Genomic DNA, 20353 nt, shown 5'->3' with positions numbered 1-20353 from the left:
TAGCATTCCTGTCAAGGAGTGGAATGTTCAACCACTTCAGCTGTATGTTGATGGAAAGGTTGTTTATACAGGTTCTTCTAACAATGCCTCAGGATCTCGTAAGGCAGAGGTGTCGACCACAGACCTGCTGCACATTTTTTTTAGTTCCAGACAATAATTACAAAGCCAGATCAAACACAGGTCAAAAACACAGGTCGAATAATGCGGCCAAGCTAGATGCAGATGGTAATAGCATTCACTGGAGGGGGAAATCCCAGATGTCGTGGTTTTTGTGGCTCATTGGTGTAGGGGTGTGATTTTCGCTTCGGGTGCGAGAGGTCCCGGGTTCAAATCCCAGACGAGCCCTTCGCGCAGGAACATGGCTGCTTCTATTCAGTTGTCTGACTAACTCTGGAACTGTTGTGAACCTTAGCATTCCTGTCAAGGAGTTAAGCTTTCAATCACTTCACCTGCATGTTGAAGGAATGGTTGCTTATACAGGTTCTTCTCACAATGCCTCAGGATCTCGTACGGTAGAGGTGTCAAAGGTTTGTCGACCACAGACCTGCTGCAGATTCTTTTTGTTCCAGACAATAATTACAAAGCCAGATCAAACACGGAAGACATAAACGCGTCAAGGTCAAAAACACAGGTCGAATAATGCGGCCAAGCTAGATGCAGACGGTAATAGCGTTCACTGGAGGGGGACATCCCAGATGTCTTGGTTTTAGTGGCTCGTTGGTCTAGGGGTATGATTCTCGCTTTGGGTGCGAGAGGTCCCGGGTTCAAATCCCGGACGAGCCCTCAGCGCAGGTACATGGCTGCTTCTATTCAGTTGTCTGACTAACTCTGGAACTGTTGTGAACCTAAGCAACCCTATCAAGGAGTGGAATGTTCAACCATTTCACCTGCATGTTGATGGAAAGGTTGTTTGAACAGGTTCTGCTTACAATGCATCAGAATCTCGTATGGCAGAGGTGTCGAAAAGTTGTGTACCACGGGCTGCACATTTTTTGGAGTTCCAGACAATAATGACAAAGCCTGATCAAACACGGAAGACAAACGAGTCAAGGTCAAAAACACATGTCGAATAATGCGGTCAAGCTAAATGCAGACGGGAATAGCATTCACTGGAGGGGGAAATCCCAGATGTCATGGTTTTTGTGGCTCGTTGGTCTAGGGGTATGATTCTGGCTTAGGGTGCGAGAGGTCTGGGGTTCAAATCCCAGACGAGCCCTCAGCGTAGGAATGTGGCTGCTTCTATTCAGTTGTCTGACTAACTTTGGAACTGTTAGAACCTTAGCATTCCTGTCAAGGAATTAAGCTTTCAACCATTTCACCTGCATGTTGAAGGAAAGGTAGCTTATACGGGTTCTTCTCACAATGCCTCAGGATCTCGTAAGGCAGAGGTGTCGAAATGTTTTTGTACCACGGACGTGTTGCACATTTTTTTGAATTCCAGACAATAATTACAAAGCCAGATCAAACACGGAAGACATAAACGAGTCAAAGTCAAAAACACAGGTCGAATAATGCAGCCAAGCTAGATGCAGACGGTAATAGCATTCACTGGAGGGGGACATCCCAGATGTCTAGTTTTTCGTGGCTTTTTCTCATGGTATGATTCTTGCTTAGGGTGCGAGAGGTAAGAGAGAGAAAGTTAGTTGTCCAGATGGCATAAGACCAAGTTGTCCAAAATTTGTGGACCATCGACGTGCTGGACATTTTTTTGAGAGTGTTGTCACTGTAAGAGTCATAAGCACGACGTCCGACACAAGAATCAAAACCTGTCATTTTTAAATTGCGGCAACAGTGTTACAGCGATTCGTTTCTCTTCTCTTGCTTTGTTTGTGACAAAAAAAACACATACAACAGCAAGTACACCATCTCCTCCATTGTTTATGAAAATGGTTGTTCCTGGTACCGAAACCGAAGCCGAGTTGTGCTGTATAATGGAAAAGCCCCAAAATGTGTGGTTAAACCTTGATCAATGTTTCAGAGAGCAGAGAGAGTGTACTTTTTAGGTTTTACACCACTCATTTTTGGAGTTTGGTGTGTGTGTGTCTGTGTCTCAACTGTGGGCTGGGGGCATGTCAACATGAAACTATGGCAGGGAAAAATATGGGAAACTCTGTCAGTAAGCTGTACAAATGATATAAAAACCATTTTGGAGATAACTAGAAAACCTGCGATGAAAAGGTGAAAAAGTGAAAGGTTGTATGTGTTAAATAATGACCCAAACAACAGTGTCAACACAGTGACACAATGCTGATGTATATATGCAGAAAATAAACATGACCTGTGAGGAAATATGATTGTATTGCACCTTCACTAGCTAACTTTAGGCATTCAGTTTTAGATGATATATAAAAAAGTATGGTAAGTCTCAACCTGATTGACAAAACACATAGTTCTAGATATGCATACTTCTTATTGGAATTTTTACAGCCAGGAGAAATATCCTTTAGTATTCCATAACAGTATCACGAAACTGTGACCAAAGCACTGACTAGGATTAGACTAAATTAACTGTTTTACAGTTGTTTTCAGTAAGCAACTAAGACTAAAACTCAATTCAAATTATTGTCAAAATGAGCACTGCACTGTTTCAGGTTTTACATGCCACTCCTTCTTCATTCACCCTTTACCTTACTCAGCCATTTCTGTCGTTCATGTGCTGGTGGTGCTCTCACTCTATTTCTTTCACTCTCTTTTAAAATGATTTGGGAAGCCAACAAAAAACACTTTTTACATGAATAAATGTCTCCAAAACTGACAAAATAAGCTACTTAAACTTTTCAACAGTATGTTTGGTATGTTGGTCATTATTGTGGTTAGTTGATGAGTATCACAGGGACAATATCTGACCACGAAAAGAGTTAGGTTGCCCAGTCAAGTACCTCCAGCTGGATTGCTGGGTTCTGGGCCTGTATGTGAGAAGCCAGTGAGGGATCATTGCTGCTTTGCCCTGCATGGTGCTTGCATGGACCAGGATCACATTTTAAAAGTTGAAGTTGTTACTGTAGTTTTTGTTGGAGTATTTTTTCATACTCATCACTGTTCATGCCAAGTATGCACTTTCTCTCTGCATTGAAAGCAAAATTGACAGTTTTCATACATTTCTTCAGCTCAGTCAGTGAAATATTCCTGCAATGAACCTGCAATGTGTAGACATTAATGTAGATGGTCTGGATACTCGATACAGGAACAATATATACCTGTCAGAGATTTAGCTATTTCCAAAGCTGACAATACATTTTCAGTGGCTGCTGTTGGTTGGGAGGACTTGGAAAAGAAAAGAAAACCCTTTAAATATTATTGAGCATAATGCATTCATAGAGGTGGAAGGGAGGCTGGGATTATAATTGAAAATGAGCTGAAACTGGCTGACAAACGCTCTGCTGAAGTGATTATCTTTTATTCATTAGAATTTCAATCTTCTGAGGCCCCGCCACCAGGAAAATTGGAATTCACTGTCACTACTGCTCACTTGCTATTGTGATTCAGAGAATGTGTGGTAGTGAATGTGCTCTATTCAGCCTGCACACAATACAGACAGCATGAAACCAGACCAAAGATGATAGAAGTATGAATTCAGACATACAGCATGCAACCAATCATTTGACATGAGAGAGATCTGGGAGTACAGAAAACCAAACAAGGCTGATATAAGACTTGAGACCTAAATAGATACATACAAGTTAGATATTCTTGGTAAAATCCTCTTTGAATGTTTCAAACACAAATCTCAACATAAAAGCCTTAATTTGCTCCAAAGCACATACAAAGCTGCTGCTGAGCTTGAATCTGTGTTACCTTTTAACACTCAACAAGTGTATGCCAAATAAGACTCTCTGATCCAATAAATGGATCACACACTGATAACACAGTTCAGTCTTTCTGTCTTTTTTCATTAACATTAAAGACGAGTGTATCACTTTTGAAATAAATGTCAACCAACACACTAAAAACAGCCAAAATACATTTTAAAGGCAAATGGTCGAGACGGGTTGTACACATTTAAACTTAAAGACACCACCAGAACAAATCTGGTGGTATCATGTTATGCTATGATTGGTGTAATCCCCTGTGGGACTTACTATGTACTTACTATATGTATGTATTTATTGAGTCAACAGGTAGCATTATATCATTTATTGTTGCACAAATGTGCAATTCTGTCATGTATGTGCAAATGTGCACCTTTACTTTTACTTTCTTTCTTTGTTCTTTTAACTATGGCGGCAGCACTTAGAGCCCAAGACAAATCTATCTATCTATCTATCTATCTATCTATCTATCTATGTGTATGTGGGTCAAAGACGTATAAGGTTTTCAAAGTAGCAAAAAAATAAAACAGCTAGTACAGTTCCCTAAAAGGCTTTTTTATGTTCATTGGAGTGTCACCTATGCACTTATTATTATAAGTGCATAGGTGACACTCCAATGAACATGAACAACATTTTTTATTGTGATTAGTAAGAATATACTGTGGAAAAATGTCATTCAGTGTAACACTAATTGTTGTTTTAACAAAAAGTCTTTTATGTCCATGTATCACATTCATTTGGTTCTATATTTATGTTTAGACTGTCAGAAATATAACTACCCAGAAAAAATTACATAATTTCATTTTGAACACCACATATTTGATGCATCATTCGTACAACTCTAAATTTGTCTCTATGAGTCAAAAAAGACAAATTACTGTATTTAAATATAAAATATTGGTGTTACACTGTATGACAATATTACGTTACACTGAATGACACATATCAAAATGGCCCAAAAATATTGATTAAATGTGATTCCTTTAGCAACAACAATAATGATCCTATAAACAATTATCTGCAGCATCACCAGTATTTTTTTAAAGTTAGAAACTGTATAAAAATCAGGAAAAGATGTTTAAGATGTCTACAGTTTACAGATAATGTGCCTTAAAAAACATTCAAATGCCATAAAACAGTTAAAAATGATAATATCCACTATTAATACAACAACTAAATACAACAAATAAATATGATGCATGATTAAATGTTATAAACTAGTGAAAACATGGAATAAAAATGCTACTGTCATTCAGTGTAACGTTTCTGTCATTCAGTGTAATACGTTTAACAATGGAGAATTTGTTGCACTGAATGACAGAAATGTTACACTGAAGGACGGATCTCATACATAAACACATTTATCAGGCAGTTCCTTTGCTGCCTATATAAAGTTATGATCTTCACCTATAGACATTATCATTAATTATCATATTTAATATAGCTTTTCAAAAAATCATAATATTTAAAGTTTGTTTTCTGTGTCGCACTGAAGGACATACATTTTTGGACCATGGGTTACAAGCAGGTGAAAAACTGAAATTATCAAATATTATAGAGAGATGTAGTCACCTGACCACATGGACAGAGGGTCCTCTAAGGGTCCTTTTCATGATGTAACACACTGTCACATGATCAGCATCATGTGGTATGCTTTAAAATGACTTTTTACCCATTGTTACACTGAATGACATTGATGACGCACACATTTTGGGACAAAAGTTATTCACATTTTAAAATATTTTAAATATAAAATAAGTTGCCCATTATTCTATATATTGTTGCCAACACTTACAAAATTATGCCATGAGTGTTAATTTATATTTTAGGATGATTTTTGTACATTTTAAAAACAATTTTGTCATTAGAATTTAACTCGGGACAGTTACACTGTTCAAGCTCAATAACCTTAATTTAATACTTTGACACGCAGATATTACTGGGTGAAAAGAAGAGTAACAGTTAAGTGTTTTTATATTATATTTATAAATATTTATCTTTTTATTTTAAATTAATGGCCTTTGGACACTAAATTTACACATCCCATCTTTGACCCACGTATCTATGTATGTCTTACACATATCTTGAGAGTTGCTCATCTGATCTACTTCACATTTGTCAGGTGTGTTGCTGAGAACATAAGGACATGCAGCGTGGAATTTGGTGCAATTTGGACATGGAACACGTTGATTATTAATTAACTAGGAATGAGTGAGCCACGCTTCTCTGCAGCAGTGGCGCAGGGCTACAGACTGACGGAGAGACAGTGCTGGTGAAGAGAGACAGTGTTGGAAAGCTTTCTCTGAGAGAGAGAAAGCATGAATGACAGAAATAAAATGTTATTGATTATTTCACAATGGCCACATTCTAAAGCACAAATAAACAACCATCAAACACTCAAAAGCTGATTTACTGTGGAGGCAGACGCTTTTAGTTTCTGTTTCATTACTCTTCTCTGTTGTTCCTCATAAATCCAACTCATGCAGCAGTAAATACAGAGAACAACATGACTAATCGCTTGTTTTTTATTCTCATGTGAATGCTGTGTGTTACAAGCATAGCAGCTGAGTGAGTGAGGGAGAGAGAGAGAGAGGGAGTGAGAGAGAGGTGGAGCGAGAAGAGGAAGTGATGGAAAGCTTTCTCTGAAACAGAAAGCCTGTGAATGAGATGATTGACCAAACAATCAGTGGTCTGCAGTGTTTGCACGTCACCTTTTAGTATCTTTTTTCAAATGCTGTGCTCTAAAAACAGAACAAAAACAAGAGAAAAAAGCTTGATAGTCTGTTACGCTACTTCTCACAGACCGTTCAAAACCAGGATGTGTCATATAAGTGTAGGGGAATATGTATCTTAAAGATATTGAAAATAGCTCTCGTAATAAGGGGCACCACCTTCGTATGAAGGAAAAGATTTTTACTTCATTGGTTGTTTGATTAGCCAATTAATAAATCAATAAATCATAATAATTAATAAATCAATACATTTCTGAATCAGTCAAATATCTAAAGTTCGTGGCTTTACGGTTCAATAGATCCCCTGTATCACTTCAAAGAATAGACATACACAATTGATTGAGTTTTATGGGTTTATTAACTACACACTACTAATAAATGATGGATAAATAAATGTAATGATACAATGCAATATGAATTCAAGAGATTACTTGATATAGCAACATGAATGAAAGATGATGGTGAATGATGAATTTAAATGAAAGATATGTACTTATGTGGGAACTAAGAAAACTTAGCCTATAAGTTTTACTGAGCCTTACTTTTAAAGGAAATTTGAATTACTCGATCTGACATCAACCCTTGATTAATGCAATGTTTGGATCCTACTTTCATCGATGGAGGGTCTCAGCTGCACACCAAGTGGAAGATCTCAGGGAGCATCGCCGGTTCTGGGCGGGGGATATGATGTCCGTTTCGGCTGGCCTTCGGCTGCCTGGTTCCGGTCGTTGTCCGCTGGCAGACTTTGTTCCTCTCGGTTATGATGAGTCGTAGGGTTGACAGACGTTTGTCTGCCCAAAAAGTTCTCTCAGGTTGATGAAAGATGGAGGAAGGGTCTAATTTAACTAGCTCTCTTTCTGGAGAGATCTCAGTGTCAAAATCATCAAAAATGTCAAAAACAGGCTGGATGTAAAACTTAATGACGCGTTTACTTAAAGGGCCTTTTCTCTAGACGTTGCTGGTGAAAGTTACAAGATTACAAAACTTAAGGAAACTTAGATAAAGAATAACTAAAGATTAAGCTAAGAATGTGTGAGGTGAAGAAAAGAAAAGATGGACAGAGCAGACCGCTGGTTCGGGTCGCAAGACCCTGTTCAGGTCATGCTAAGACCAAGACCAAAAAGCAAGAGGATGTGTTCATGGGTGCAGCTGGTTTTTGTCCCTGGGGTGGGTTTGTGTGTCAGCCAATCAGATTCATCAGAGCTCACTCTGAGGATCAAATTTCCAGCTTTTTATCATGAAACTTTTCATCATCATCATTCATTCATTATTTAATCCTGATTATAAAATGCATACTATAATCTATTGACACAGAACACATGATGTATTATTCTGTTATTAATATGACATCAGCTTGATTCATCAAGCTGCCATTCATTGAAAACTGAAGAGGATTAATATGATCAAACATAACACATAGTTATTCTACTTATTCCATGATAGATAATTGATTATCACCAAAATGTAAGCATAACATCAATGTAACACTTTCTCACATTAAACAAACATTTTCATACCAAAATTTAGTAAGTAAGTAAACTTAAGTAAGTAAGAAAGTATAATCACAGTTCTCCAAATACACATTTATCTATGATCGCTGTAATAGCTGTTACAGTGGAGGTCTCTTTAGGTAATTGATAATCATATAAGTAATTGGTATTGTTTAAACCATACTTTTCACTAAGATGTTCTTACTTGAGTATTTAACACTAATTTTCTCATTTTCATGTTCTGTGTGGTTTCAGGAGACACAGAGAGGGGGAAGTCAGGAATTTGTCTTTTAGTTTACGACCGTTGTCTGTGTGGCTCTTCTCTGATGACGTGGGTAGTCAGAAGATCCCCACTCCGGGCCTGGGGTTAAACTTTATGACCGGAAGAATGGGAAGAGGGGACAAACTGGCTCATTCTTACAAAGTGAATTATCACTTAACGGTCCCTCTGTAATTAGCTCAAAGCCTTGATTCTGTCCCATGGAATGATAAGGGATCTTTGTTTGTCCAAGAGAAGGACCCTGTTTGTCTCTATATCAAGCCTGGTTCGATTTCCTCATCTGAGGGTCAAAGGTGACTCTGACCAGAGGATGTTCTGAGCCGTCCTGATGCTGTGTTCACTACATAAGCACACATTTTGAACAAACATACCCAATGAAATGATCCAAACTAAAGAACCACAGGAAATGAATCATCTGAAAGCCCAATATGATTGACCTACTTTAATTTAGAATGCTTATTTATTAAAAAGCTATGTTTTTTTTTTAATACAGACCTCATTATACTTGACTGAATGAGCTCCATTGTGATGGCTGACGTGAGCAGACTCGTTCTCAGAGGTAATCAGAAAAACAGTCCTTTAATCAAGCCAAAGTTGGTACACAGGTGATCAGGCAGCGTGGGCAAAGGTACAAAGACAGCAGGCAAAAAGGCTGGGTCAAAAAGCTAGCGACTGGTCAAAAACACAAAGGACTCAAGGGAAAGAACTCATTGTTTTAGAAGAATGGGCCCAACATGTGAAGCCCATGTAGGCTGGCTAAATGGACCCCATTTAAGGTCTATTCTGATCCCACTTAGGCAATATGGGCAAAGATATGGGGCCTACATCAGTCTCACCCAGTTGGGGCACACCTGAAACCCAGTAGGAACCCACTTGAAGCCCATATGGGCAAACACAGGTGGGGCCACCATGGAAACTGGACAAACCCACTTGGGACCCATATTTGCAGCCCAAATGTAACCCTTGGGGTACACATGGACATGCTGGCTGGGTAGTTGGGACAGTGATGACTGCTAATTATTGTGAATGAGACCACAATTTGCAGCCTGGCTCCCCCTGCTGAGCTAGAGAGATTCAGAAAGCAACCAAAAAACCGAAAATCTCAACTTTATGCTAATGTGGGACCTGCAAAATGTGTCCAGTTCCAGCCCATGTCCACTCAGTACCCACGTAGCCCACATTTAATCCATGTGGGGCCCACATGGACATGCTGGCTGGGTTGTTTGTCAGTATAGACATTATTTGATTCTCTGTCACTGCTCACCTTGTAGAACAACTCAGCAACTATGTCTCCAGGGAAAAGGAAGGGAAATATAAGGAATGTATTTACTAAACAGCCTAAAAGACAAACTGTCAGCATTGCTTAGGATGATTTCATTATCACATAGAGTGACAGAATGTCTCAACCGTTAAAGGCAATTCTATTAACTACATACTATTAGCTAATTTACACTTATTATTTTCATTCTCTGTATTTGCCTCACTCATCCTAAATAGAAAAAATAGATGATGAATAACTCTCCAATATAATACAATTTATTTAGCAATCAGTAGATGCACAAGTGAGTGAAAACAAACAAAATCATAACACGAATTAACTTTAATTTAGTGTGGTTGTATATGTGTATCTGAAGTTGCACATTAGCAGTGGTGAAGGTGAATGTGTTCATTTTCACATTTTCATCATGTGACTCACATATATATATATCCAATCTGCAGATATTTCTCTGTCCTAATATGGACAGAATTGTACAGACAAAGTCTGCTTTCTCTGTCTCATGATCATGCATCCGCTGCTGTAATTCATTTAGGAGAATCAGCATGTAGTCGTAGGGCACAGCCAGGAGGAAAGAGACGGCAGGAACAGTGTAGCAGTGACAGAGGTGAGTTAGCAAGTCAAATATCATCCTTAAGGAAATGAAAACTGTAACTGTATTAACCCATGAAGCTAGTTAATGTTAAATGTAACAGTTGTCAACATTCACCCTTTTTATTATTTCAGTTGCAGTTTGATGCTTTTGTGTGTGTGTGTGTGTGTGTGTGTGTGTGTGTGTGTGTGTATGTATCTCACTGTGTCTAGTATCCCTATGGGTGTTGAATTTAGGACAGTCACCATGGTGTACAGACAGTACACAATGCTGTTCGAGAGGTTAACTCATGTTATGTTCCTACAAATTAACAAAATATAGTGAGCCTAGAAGCTGCAATATTAGTGGATAGACAATAACTCAAGTTCATATAAATACTAAATATTAATGCTTGGGTTCAAACAAACAGATCAAGCCAGTTTTATTTTTTTTATTTATATTGCACCAAATTATAAAAAAAAGTTATCTCAGGGCACTTTTCATAGTCTAGACAGACTAGACTGCATACAAATAACAAGGGATTTTTAAAAATGTGCTTACTCAGTCAAAAAATGATGAAAATCTTATATTTTGTATTTCAGGGCATAGAGAGAAAGACGGGGTTCAGAGACAGACTGCAGAAATGACAGCAGAGGAAATTTGAGCAAAGCCCAAACAAGTAAATGTTAAGGGCAAAGGTTACCATCCAAGACCTTGCTCTAGTTCCAGGAGAGCCTGTGGCTTCATTGCAGCCCTTCATTAAACTGAGTGCTGTGCTATTATTATGCCAAAGCCTTTAATGATTACAAGTCACATTATTGCAATGAAGACAAATCCTGCTTTTGTATCTGTTGGATTTAAAAACTGGAAGAAAGCAATAGAAAGGTTTAACTGTCATCAGAGGAGTGAGCGCCACAAACATGCAGTGACCACATTGTTGAGGAAAGCCCACCACTGTAAAACTATCACATGCACAAAAGAAACAGCAGGAAGAAGCCAGAGAAAAGCTCTAGAAGATTGTAGGTGGTGTTTAATATTTGGCTGGGAAAATGAAGCTTTGAGAGGACATGAGAATGATGAGGATTAGGGTTAGGGTTAGAAGTGTGGGTTTTACTAGTCCTAAGAATCAAAATGAAACACTTTAGATCATGAGCTACACTATTGTTCATAAACTCACAGGAAATTAAGTCTTTGTCAGTAGTGATAGCAGTACTCATTGATTATTGATGGGACACAGGACATGACTGTAGAGGAGTAGAGAAGAAAGTCAATAATATGCCTTTATTTTATTGACAAAAACCTTGAACCTAGAGAGGATTCATTGGATTGTGTGAAATAAAGAAATGCAACAGGTGAGGGGATTGTAAAGGTGGCCACTGATGTACTACATCCACTGAATCTTCCAGTTTCACAGTTAAGAGGCAGATTTACGATGGGGCAGCAAACATGTAGGGTAATGTGCAAAGTGTTTAAGCTTTCCTGAGACCAACTGCTAGCACTGTATGTTCATTGCAGATCACACTGTGTCAACCTCAGTCTGTCATCTCAGCATCTTTATTTGTTAGAGACTCACTGAACTTGGCTCGTGACTTGGGAGTTTTCTTTCACTGGTCTGGCAAGTTAGATGGTTGATGTCTCTTTAACTGATCACTTTCAGATATCTCAAACTGTTGTGTCCTACCAGATGTACAGAACGCACACCTGTTGTCCAATTAGTGCAACACAAGACTAAATACAAGACTGTTCCGACTTCATTACAGGACATGGCTTCCAGCAGTTATAAAGAGACCGCCGCTAATGGGAGCCAATGGAAACATGCTTCTCGGGCTTCAACCAGTTCAGGGTGAGACATCAGAATTAGAAAGCTTGAATGTCTCACTTAATATAAAAAGCAAACGATATCAGGCATGGTAAAAGTTTCTTCTTGTGTTTTTTGGACAAACACGAACAAAGAAGCATTTCAACAGCTTATCTTTTCAAGCCAGGCAAGTTACCACATCATTGTACCCATAGAGAGGCCACACATACATCATCCTCCTAAATACCTGTCTGGACCTGCTGAACCACATGTCCATGTCTCAGATGAATCCCACGAAGGAGCACAGTATTTCAGCCTGCTGGATACAGTAACTACACAGTGAATGGAATGTTCTGACCCTGACGAAATTCATACACTCAAGAGACAAGAGGATGTCCTCATCTCTGCCAGATTGAGATATCAGCGGTGCAGGTGCATCTGGCAATGTTCAAGTGGAGCGATCAGTGCAGCACATGTGACATGGTGCCAGAGGTACGACCTCTCTTCAGCCAGGTGAGGAACCTGGTGAGACTTCTACTGGTTGTTCATGCCCCTTCAACTGAGACTTAAATATGTTTATGTGCTTTGAGAGAACTTGGCTAAGAATGGAGAAGGCTGAACCATGTGGCTGATTGCAATGTTTACTGCAACAGGTTGAACAACCTGGACAGAAATCTGCCAGAACCTCACAGTGCTGAGTGAAAACAAGGAGATTTTTGGGTCATTCAAATAAAAAAAATATCACTGTGTGTGTGTGTGTGTGTGTGTATTAGTCTGTATTGTCTCAAGGGTCAATAAGATTTTGAGTTTGTGAAGTGATTGTCAGAAAATACAAACTCTAGTTCAACATGCACAATTTGAAATATGTCAATGTGTAAATAAAATATAATAGTTGAAATAAAGTTTACTAAATGGTTTATTAGGTTTGCTGTTAATTTCAAAATGCTGTGTTTGTGTTTGTAGTGTGTTCAAAACATGGTGATTTATGTTGATAATTGTCCATTTTGTGGTAGTGATGGGCATTTTATCCAATGCGCAATCAGTGCATCAATGCAAGGGTCTATGATACATTGCATCGGTTGGAGTGGTGTGCATCGGATATAAACTGGGCTTAAACCACGATGCATCTCCTTGTAAAAGCTTTGCATCAGTAAAATCCGATTTCTTCTTTTTATATATATTTTTTAAATGATTATTTTCAGTCAATTCACTTCCATAATTATCTCAATCAGCCGTTTCTCATGAGCGGACTATTTTTTGTGGAACGACAAACACACTTTGATTCACCTATTCACCACCAGGCGTACGCGTCACTAGTCACTGAATATCAACATCCGGGCTGAAAAATAAGAAGCAGAAGAAGAATAACAACAATAACATCCGGGCAACAGAGGCGACAAGTAACAAACGTGTTGAAGTGGGCTACCGGTAAACATGGCATGCCCTGACTCCTCACAGCTTTGTAGGCTGAGCTCCACTACTGTTAGGCCTATGTGCATTTTTGTGAATAGGCCAACTTATTTATGTTGACAAACACCTCCTCAATGCTTGAGTAGCCTAATTTAAGAGCTCTGTCTTCATTTGTTATAAGCCTAAAGCACGCTGTTCCGCCTACGGGACGGGTTGGAAGTTGGGAGGTAGCGACAAGTTCTTCTGAATGTTTTAAACACCAACCTTTAAACATATATATTCATGCCGTACATTGTTAGAAAGCTTAGATTGATTCATTCAAGACCACTCACGAATTATATGGTTGCTCACAGCTGTAATAGTATTAGTAGCCACTCAGCGAAAGTAAGAACAGCTATAATGCTACATACCTTCAAAGTCTTCCCTTTATCCACAACGATCATCTTATGACTCAGGACTTTCTGTACAGCTCACCAAGTATCCATTCTTGTGAAATATGAAATCCGTTTCCTTCTAACCGAAATACTTTCCTCAGTATGTCCATGTATTTAGTCCAACACGTAATGTAACACACACGGAACAAACCATATACGGTTCCGTTTATGTCATTTCCTGACCAGAGGGGTATTCCAGAAAGCGGGTTATGTGGAAAACTCAGAGTATGTTAACCCTGAGATGAGGAAACTCTGTGTTATCCGTTCCAGAAAGAGACGTAACTGAAACTCTGAGTCAGTTACCATGGTGACTGACTCTGTGAACTTAACCTGCTCGCTGGCAGGTTTTCTTTAAGAAACTCTGAGTTTCTATCTGTCTCCTCCTAGCAATTTTCTCCCATGCTGCTTCTCTCTCCTTAGTGTCTGCAGCGGTTTTACTTTTTGTGAAATATATGATCATATTCACCACAGGCCTGCAGGGGGAGCTCCAGTTACGAACTCCAAGCGTAACCGGCGCGCTCCACTGTCTGTGCGCGTGCCCGGTGGGTAAAAGAGTTGAATCATATCATTATGCATTCGGCATTTTGTTACACGGTTGGTTCTTCTTCGACTTGACATCTTTATACCTAAATAAATAGATAGGTAAATAGATATATAGCCAAATAAATAAATAGATAGATAGCTACATATGGCAAAGAAATACACGGCTGCAGAGGCAGCAGAGTTGCTTATGAACTAGAGTGATGAGGAGGCATTTCTTGGTCATTTGACTCCAAATTTGGACTGCATGAAGCCAAGACCTGTGGCTGTGGCCTAATTGTGTCTATAACCGATTTAGAGGTCCCTGAATGTCTGTACTCATGTCATTGTAAAGGCAAATCTATGGGCGAGGAAACAACCCCATTATTGTAACCTCTGCCACTCTTTGTCAGTAAGTCACAGAATCACACAGACACTTTTACAAGAGAGTGTTACCTTTCCAATGATACCAGACACATCTGAGTCTCAAACTATGTGGGATCTGTGGTGTGTATTAAGAGTTTAATGATGAGAAGTATGGTACTGCTTATGTTCTTGAAGGAACAATAAAGTTGAGTCAAATTTGCACAGATTTGCATTGTTTTTGAATCGTGATTGCATCATGATTGAATCGCGGTAGGAAGATAAATCATATCGTACTGAATCGTTAGATGCTTCATGTGAATTGTTAGTGTATCGTACCGTAGCCTACATATCGAGATGCATATCGTGTCATCCTGGGGATGGAGATTTCCATCCCTATTTTGTGGTGGTTTATTATTAATGCTTATGCCCATTAACCGTTAATAATAAACTTCTATGTTTTGTGAGTTTAATTCCACGCTGCTCGTCAATAATTTACATTATATAATAATATTATATACAATAATTTTGCACAATATATATGAAGGTTCTTTAGTGATGGTTCAGATTCAAAGTCAACAACAGTGAGAGAAATCTGAACCTCAAATGTCCTTAACTCTCTGTGACACTGACATTACACATGCTCACATATTCAAATTAGAAGTATCATTTTGGACTTGCTTTAATAACTGAAAGTCTATAACTCCAGGCTCATACACACTGTGGGAACTTAGAGAGCTTCACAGTGTTCTGCTTTGAATCTGATGTACCACCTGCATATACCACCACAGGCTTTACAATTATTCCCAAACATCATTTCACAGTATCTGAAGTGCTGCTAATGCACAACGATGGAAGAAAAAAATTGCAATAATAATTTTAATTATATCAAATTATATCAAGATTTTATTACAAATGAATATTTCAATGTTGTTAAATATCTCTGAATGTATTAAACTGAAATGTTTGACTTTGAAAACCACCATTCTGAATTGATGTGGTCTAAATTTACCTTTGTGAAATTCTCAACAGTCACTTTGAAGTTGCTGAATTTCAAAAACTTTATTTCCAGTATATATTGTAGGGTTCTGAAATTCACCTCCCTCATGTTCAAAAGCTTTATTCAAGGTGCTCAATTAACTCAAATCAGATCGAAAATTTCAAATCATGTCAAAAACTGGTTGCTTAAATACGCTAGGTAAAATTCAGAAGCTAAAACTCATCTGAATATAAGAAAGAGATGGCATGAATTCTCTATCTGAATTTGAGAACCCTAAAATAAATATATGATGGAAATAAAGGTTCAACTTGAAAGTGAATATTGCAGATTTTACAAAGTGAAAATGCACAAAGATGTTTTTCTAAGTCACATTTCTATATGAAATAAAATCTGTTGTGTTTTTTCAAACTCAAGTATTCAGTAGTGATTCAATGTCAAAATATAGGGATTTGAACATTATTATTTCCCAAAAAAACCCCAAACAACTGGGATTGCTGATTGCTGTTTGTTTGTTTGTTTTTACAAAGTATAAGTTTGTAATTTACTATAACTAATCTTTTATCTTTGTAACCTTCACCCAAGGACTACAGATGAAAAAGAGCTTTTAGCTTGATCTGATGAAATATACAGTATGTATTGTGCATTGTCTCTGTTAAATAAACAATAAAGTCCACTGACTGTGTATCAGGAGAGAGGAATCATTTGGATGTAAAGCACAAATCACTGTTCAGATGAAGCCTAGTTTATTTATGTAATCAGGCTTGATAGTATGATTTGAATTTTGTTCAGAACCATTCAGTAGAATTGTGAGCAGTGTTTAGATTTGCCACAGTACGTATGACTGAAATCCCCAAGAGCCTATAGTCAGAGTCAGAGGACAGTTAGATGCTGCTGCTTTCAGATTCAACATGAAAGTAAACACAAAGGAACTTCAGTGTCATCTTCAGCCACTGCTTTTCACAAACTGGCTGATTCAGGGAATAAAGGATTAAGGTTCCAGAATTAACAAGGCTCTCTGTACCATTACTGAAGAAACAAAGGCCAGCAGCCATATCCTCTGTTTTATCCCAAGTCAAGGTATAAGCTCACAGCTCAACAAAAGCAATTATTCCAGGTCAGTGGTCTGCTGGTCTCAAGAGGCTGGATGGGAGGGGGGGATCATCTCTTATCGCTGCACTTTAGTTGTGTTCATCATCAGTATGTGAGCCAGCAGGTTAACTGTGGTGCTCTGCTTATCATCACTGCATATCCCTCCTCTGTTACAGGCGTATTTTTGGATACGTGTGTGCAGATTCGCAAATGACATGAGAAAGTTTTCATACTTATACCACACACACACACACACACACACACACTCACACACACACTAACACTGTACACTCACCCCATGGCTGCTTTTATATCCCTGCTAACATCCCACTTTGTGTCTTTGGGTTTTTTTTCAGAACGAAGAGTTCCCAAAACACATCAATGATTGTCATGAAGTGGGAGCAATAATGAAGCGACGCCAAGACTAACAAGATACACACTTTCTGTGTACAGCTGGAAGAAAATCAGCTTTATGTTCAGCTAACAGTGTTTAGAGTCCTGTTTGTTTGTTTCCTGTTTATGAGGCGAGCAGATATCACACACAGGCAGGTCTGTGAATGAGACGAGGATACAGATGACCCAGTCACTCTACCACATATAAATCCTCACTTAGTATTCCAGATCCCTTCCTCAGTCTGCTAAAGCACAAACTAATTGCCAGACTGCATAAATGCATTCTGAGCTTGACAGTTTAGGGACTAAGACAGCACTGTACATTAATGCACAAGTGTATACTCTCTGTTTTCATATTGTTGGATGCAATTTTTCGTTAAAGTTTTATGCCAACTGATGTTGTGTGCATGAAGTTAACTCAATAATAAATACAGGGGTTATAACAATGTAGGATATTTCCATTAGATTTTATATTGGGTCAACCCTTCTAAGCCAACTAATTAGCACTTACCACAAAGTAGAGCTGCAGCTGAAGGGAATGTCATTAATTTTGCAGATATTTGGTCATAAACCAAAGTATTGAATCAATTACAGCTCTGAACCTGATAATTGTGCATGTAAAGTGAAATTTCATGAATGTACACAATGTCATGGCAATAGTTCTTGAGATAATTAAATCTTGATCAAAGTGGTAGAAGAAAAGATTGACTTTCCAAAACAGCTGTCTCAAGCATGGCTGAAAACAGTCTGATGTATTGTATTAAACATGTCCACCTTACATAATACATCATATTAGAGGAAATAGCATGTCACACTGCATTTAGCTCAAAAGTTTCCATTTTGAGTAAAGAACAGGAAAAATAAGTGAAATCTTGCTACTACTGTTCCCAGAAGCTAACCAGTCAGAACAGAGTGGGCACAACGGGTGGGAGGGTCTTAAATGATGAGCCATCTGGCTACTGTAGTCAATTTTAGGTATATAGCAATAGTGTTAATGTAGCAGTGGTACTGGGGTTTGCAAGTGTGGTGAGGCTGGCTGCACCTCTGGGTGTTTGGGCATGCTCTGTTGATCCATGGTGGTATGAAGTGGCTTGAGGTGGGTGCTAGACCTCCTTACAATTCCCCCAAAAGAAACTGGACTGATGGGGGTTAAAGACAAGGAATCCTCACAGCCAGCATGTCTGCATGAGCCCCACATGGGTTAAATGCAGGCTATGTGGGTACTGAGTGGGCATGGGCTTGAACTGGACAAATTTTGCGGGTCCCACATGGTTTCATGGTTTCAGTAACATGCGTCCCACATGTGAAGCCCATGTGGGCTGACTAAATAGTATGGAAGCGTATCTGCACCTTTATTCAAATGGCAATGCATTCTGCTGTGGCTCAAGAGGTAGAGCGGTCGTCGTTCGATTCCCGGCTCCTCCAGACACTTAACCTAAATTGCTCCTATTGCTGTGCCAACTGTGTATGAATGGCTAGTTTCCCTCTGATGAGCAGGTTGGCACCCTGTGTGGTAGCTCCTGCCATCAGTGAATGTGACATGTAGTGTAAAAGTGCTTTGAGTGGTCATAATGACTAGAGAAGTGCTATGTAAATACAGTCCATTTACATTTTACCATATTGCCATGGTATTCTTGCACCTTTATTCAAATGGAAATGCATTCTGCAAAATGGCAATTCAATATTCAATTTAGTCATGCAATTTGAAAATGTATTTAGCAATGGACAATTCAATACGCAAAGTGGCAATGCAATCCTCAAATCACTTTGTATTTTTTAGGTTGAAAAACACAATGAAGTACAATAGCGCCCCCACTTAATGGATTGCATTAATAGCTGTATTTTCAAAGGGAGGTTATTACATCAGGTTTTCTTCAATGTTTCTTTCATTTCAGCATACAAGAATCACTTACCTTGTTTTTCTCTTATGCTTTATTTTCTTTATATCAACTTTAAATGAATACTTAACAAATGCTGTGATATGAACTTGGTTGCTAGTCTATTCACTGTGTGTAGCGTTGTCTTGTGCACAGAGCAGGTAAACTGGTCATCATCCAGATATGGAGTGTTGCTGAGGTGCTGCAGAGAACAGGCTTGATAAATTGCATTTTGTGCAGGGACCCTGTGGGACGACTGGAGGTCAAACATGGGCATCCGGCTGGGAGAGCGGATTTTCACAACCCCCCTGTGAGAATCACATATTACATTTGTATGGGCAAGGTCTTGAAGCTGTTCCTTTTCCAAGGCTTTACCAAAGCTCAGCCACAAGGGCAGCAGACTTGCGAGTAAATAATGATCCTATCCATCTTCCCAAATTGTAATGCTGAATTATCTTTCCTTGGGCACGCTAACTTCTCTTTCTTCTAGTGAATCTGGAATAGTGTTACATTTGGGTCACAAAGTTTCTCTCCTTGAACACATTAAATTGAACAAATTACCCAGAGAAGCTTTATATGGGAGCATCAAGGAGTTAAGGGCACAGAAGATCTCCTGAACTCAGTTTCCATTGCAGATAAACCTTACTGTACATTTTGCACATGCACACTAAGATTAATGGAAAACATGACAGATCATAGCTGAAGAGTCTCAGCAAAGTATGCCAGCATTACACAGTGCTTTAGCTGTTTTCGCTAGACTTGATTATTGTCACTCAGTCCTCTCTGGCATAAATCAAAAATCACTTTCTCGCCTCCAAATGGTTTAGGAAGTAGCAGCTTGGCTTCTTACTGGTTTTAATAAACAACACCACATCACCACAGTGCTGGCTTCTCTCCACTGACTCACTGTGCAATTTAGAATTTAAGATTTCACTGATCACTTTAAAGTACATCTGGGTCTGACCCCAAGCTACATAACAGAAACGTTGACCTAATATGAGCCAGTTTGCAGCCTTAGATCATAAAGCGAGGATGGAATCTAAAGGCGCCTGTGCTTTTGCAATCAGGGCCCCTCGGCTTTGGAATGAACAGCCTGAGGAGATAAGGCTCAGAGTCAGTGACTGCTGTTAAATCACATCTTAAAAATCATTTTTTTTAGACTTTTTCATGTAATACCATCTTTTTTATTGTTTTTATTTGTATTTTAAAATTTACATTTTAATTGTCTTTTATTTGTTTTATCATCCTCATCTATCATCATCCTTTTGTCTTCTTGTTTCAACTTTATCTTGTTATTATGAGTGATGTAGTA

General features: G+C 38.7%; 1 long non-coding RNA gene and 1 other non-coding gene across 2 annotated transcripts in view; both read left to right on the top strand.

Annotated features, from left to right (window-relative positions):
- LOC128366282 (uncharacterized) overlaps positions 1 to 20353 on the top strand; it is a 299888-nt gene that overhangs the window by 102806 nt on the left and 176729 nt on the right. The window lies entirely within an intron of this gene.
- On the top strand, positions 712 to 783 carry trnap-ugg (transfer RNA proline (anticodon UGG)). Its single transcript has one exon. It is a non-coding gene; the product is annotated as a tRNA-Pro (tRNA).

Source organism: Scomber japonicus, chromosome 10, assembly GCF_027409825.1.
Source record: "Scomber japonicus isolate fScoJap1 chromosome 10, fScoJap1.pri, whole genome shotgun sequence".
Lineage (NCBI taxonomy): Eukaryota > Metazoa > Chordata > Actinopteri > Scombriformes > Scombridae > Scomber > Scomber japonicus.
This window is presented reverse-complemented; position numbering and strand designations above follow the sequence as displayed.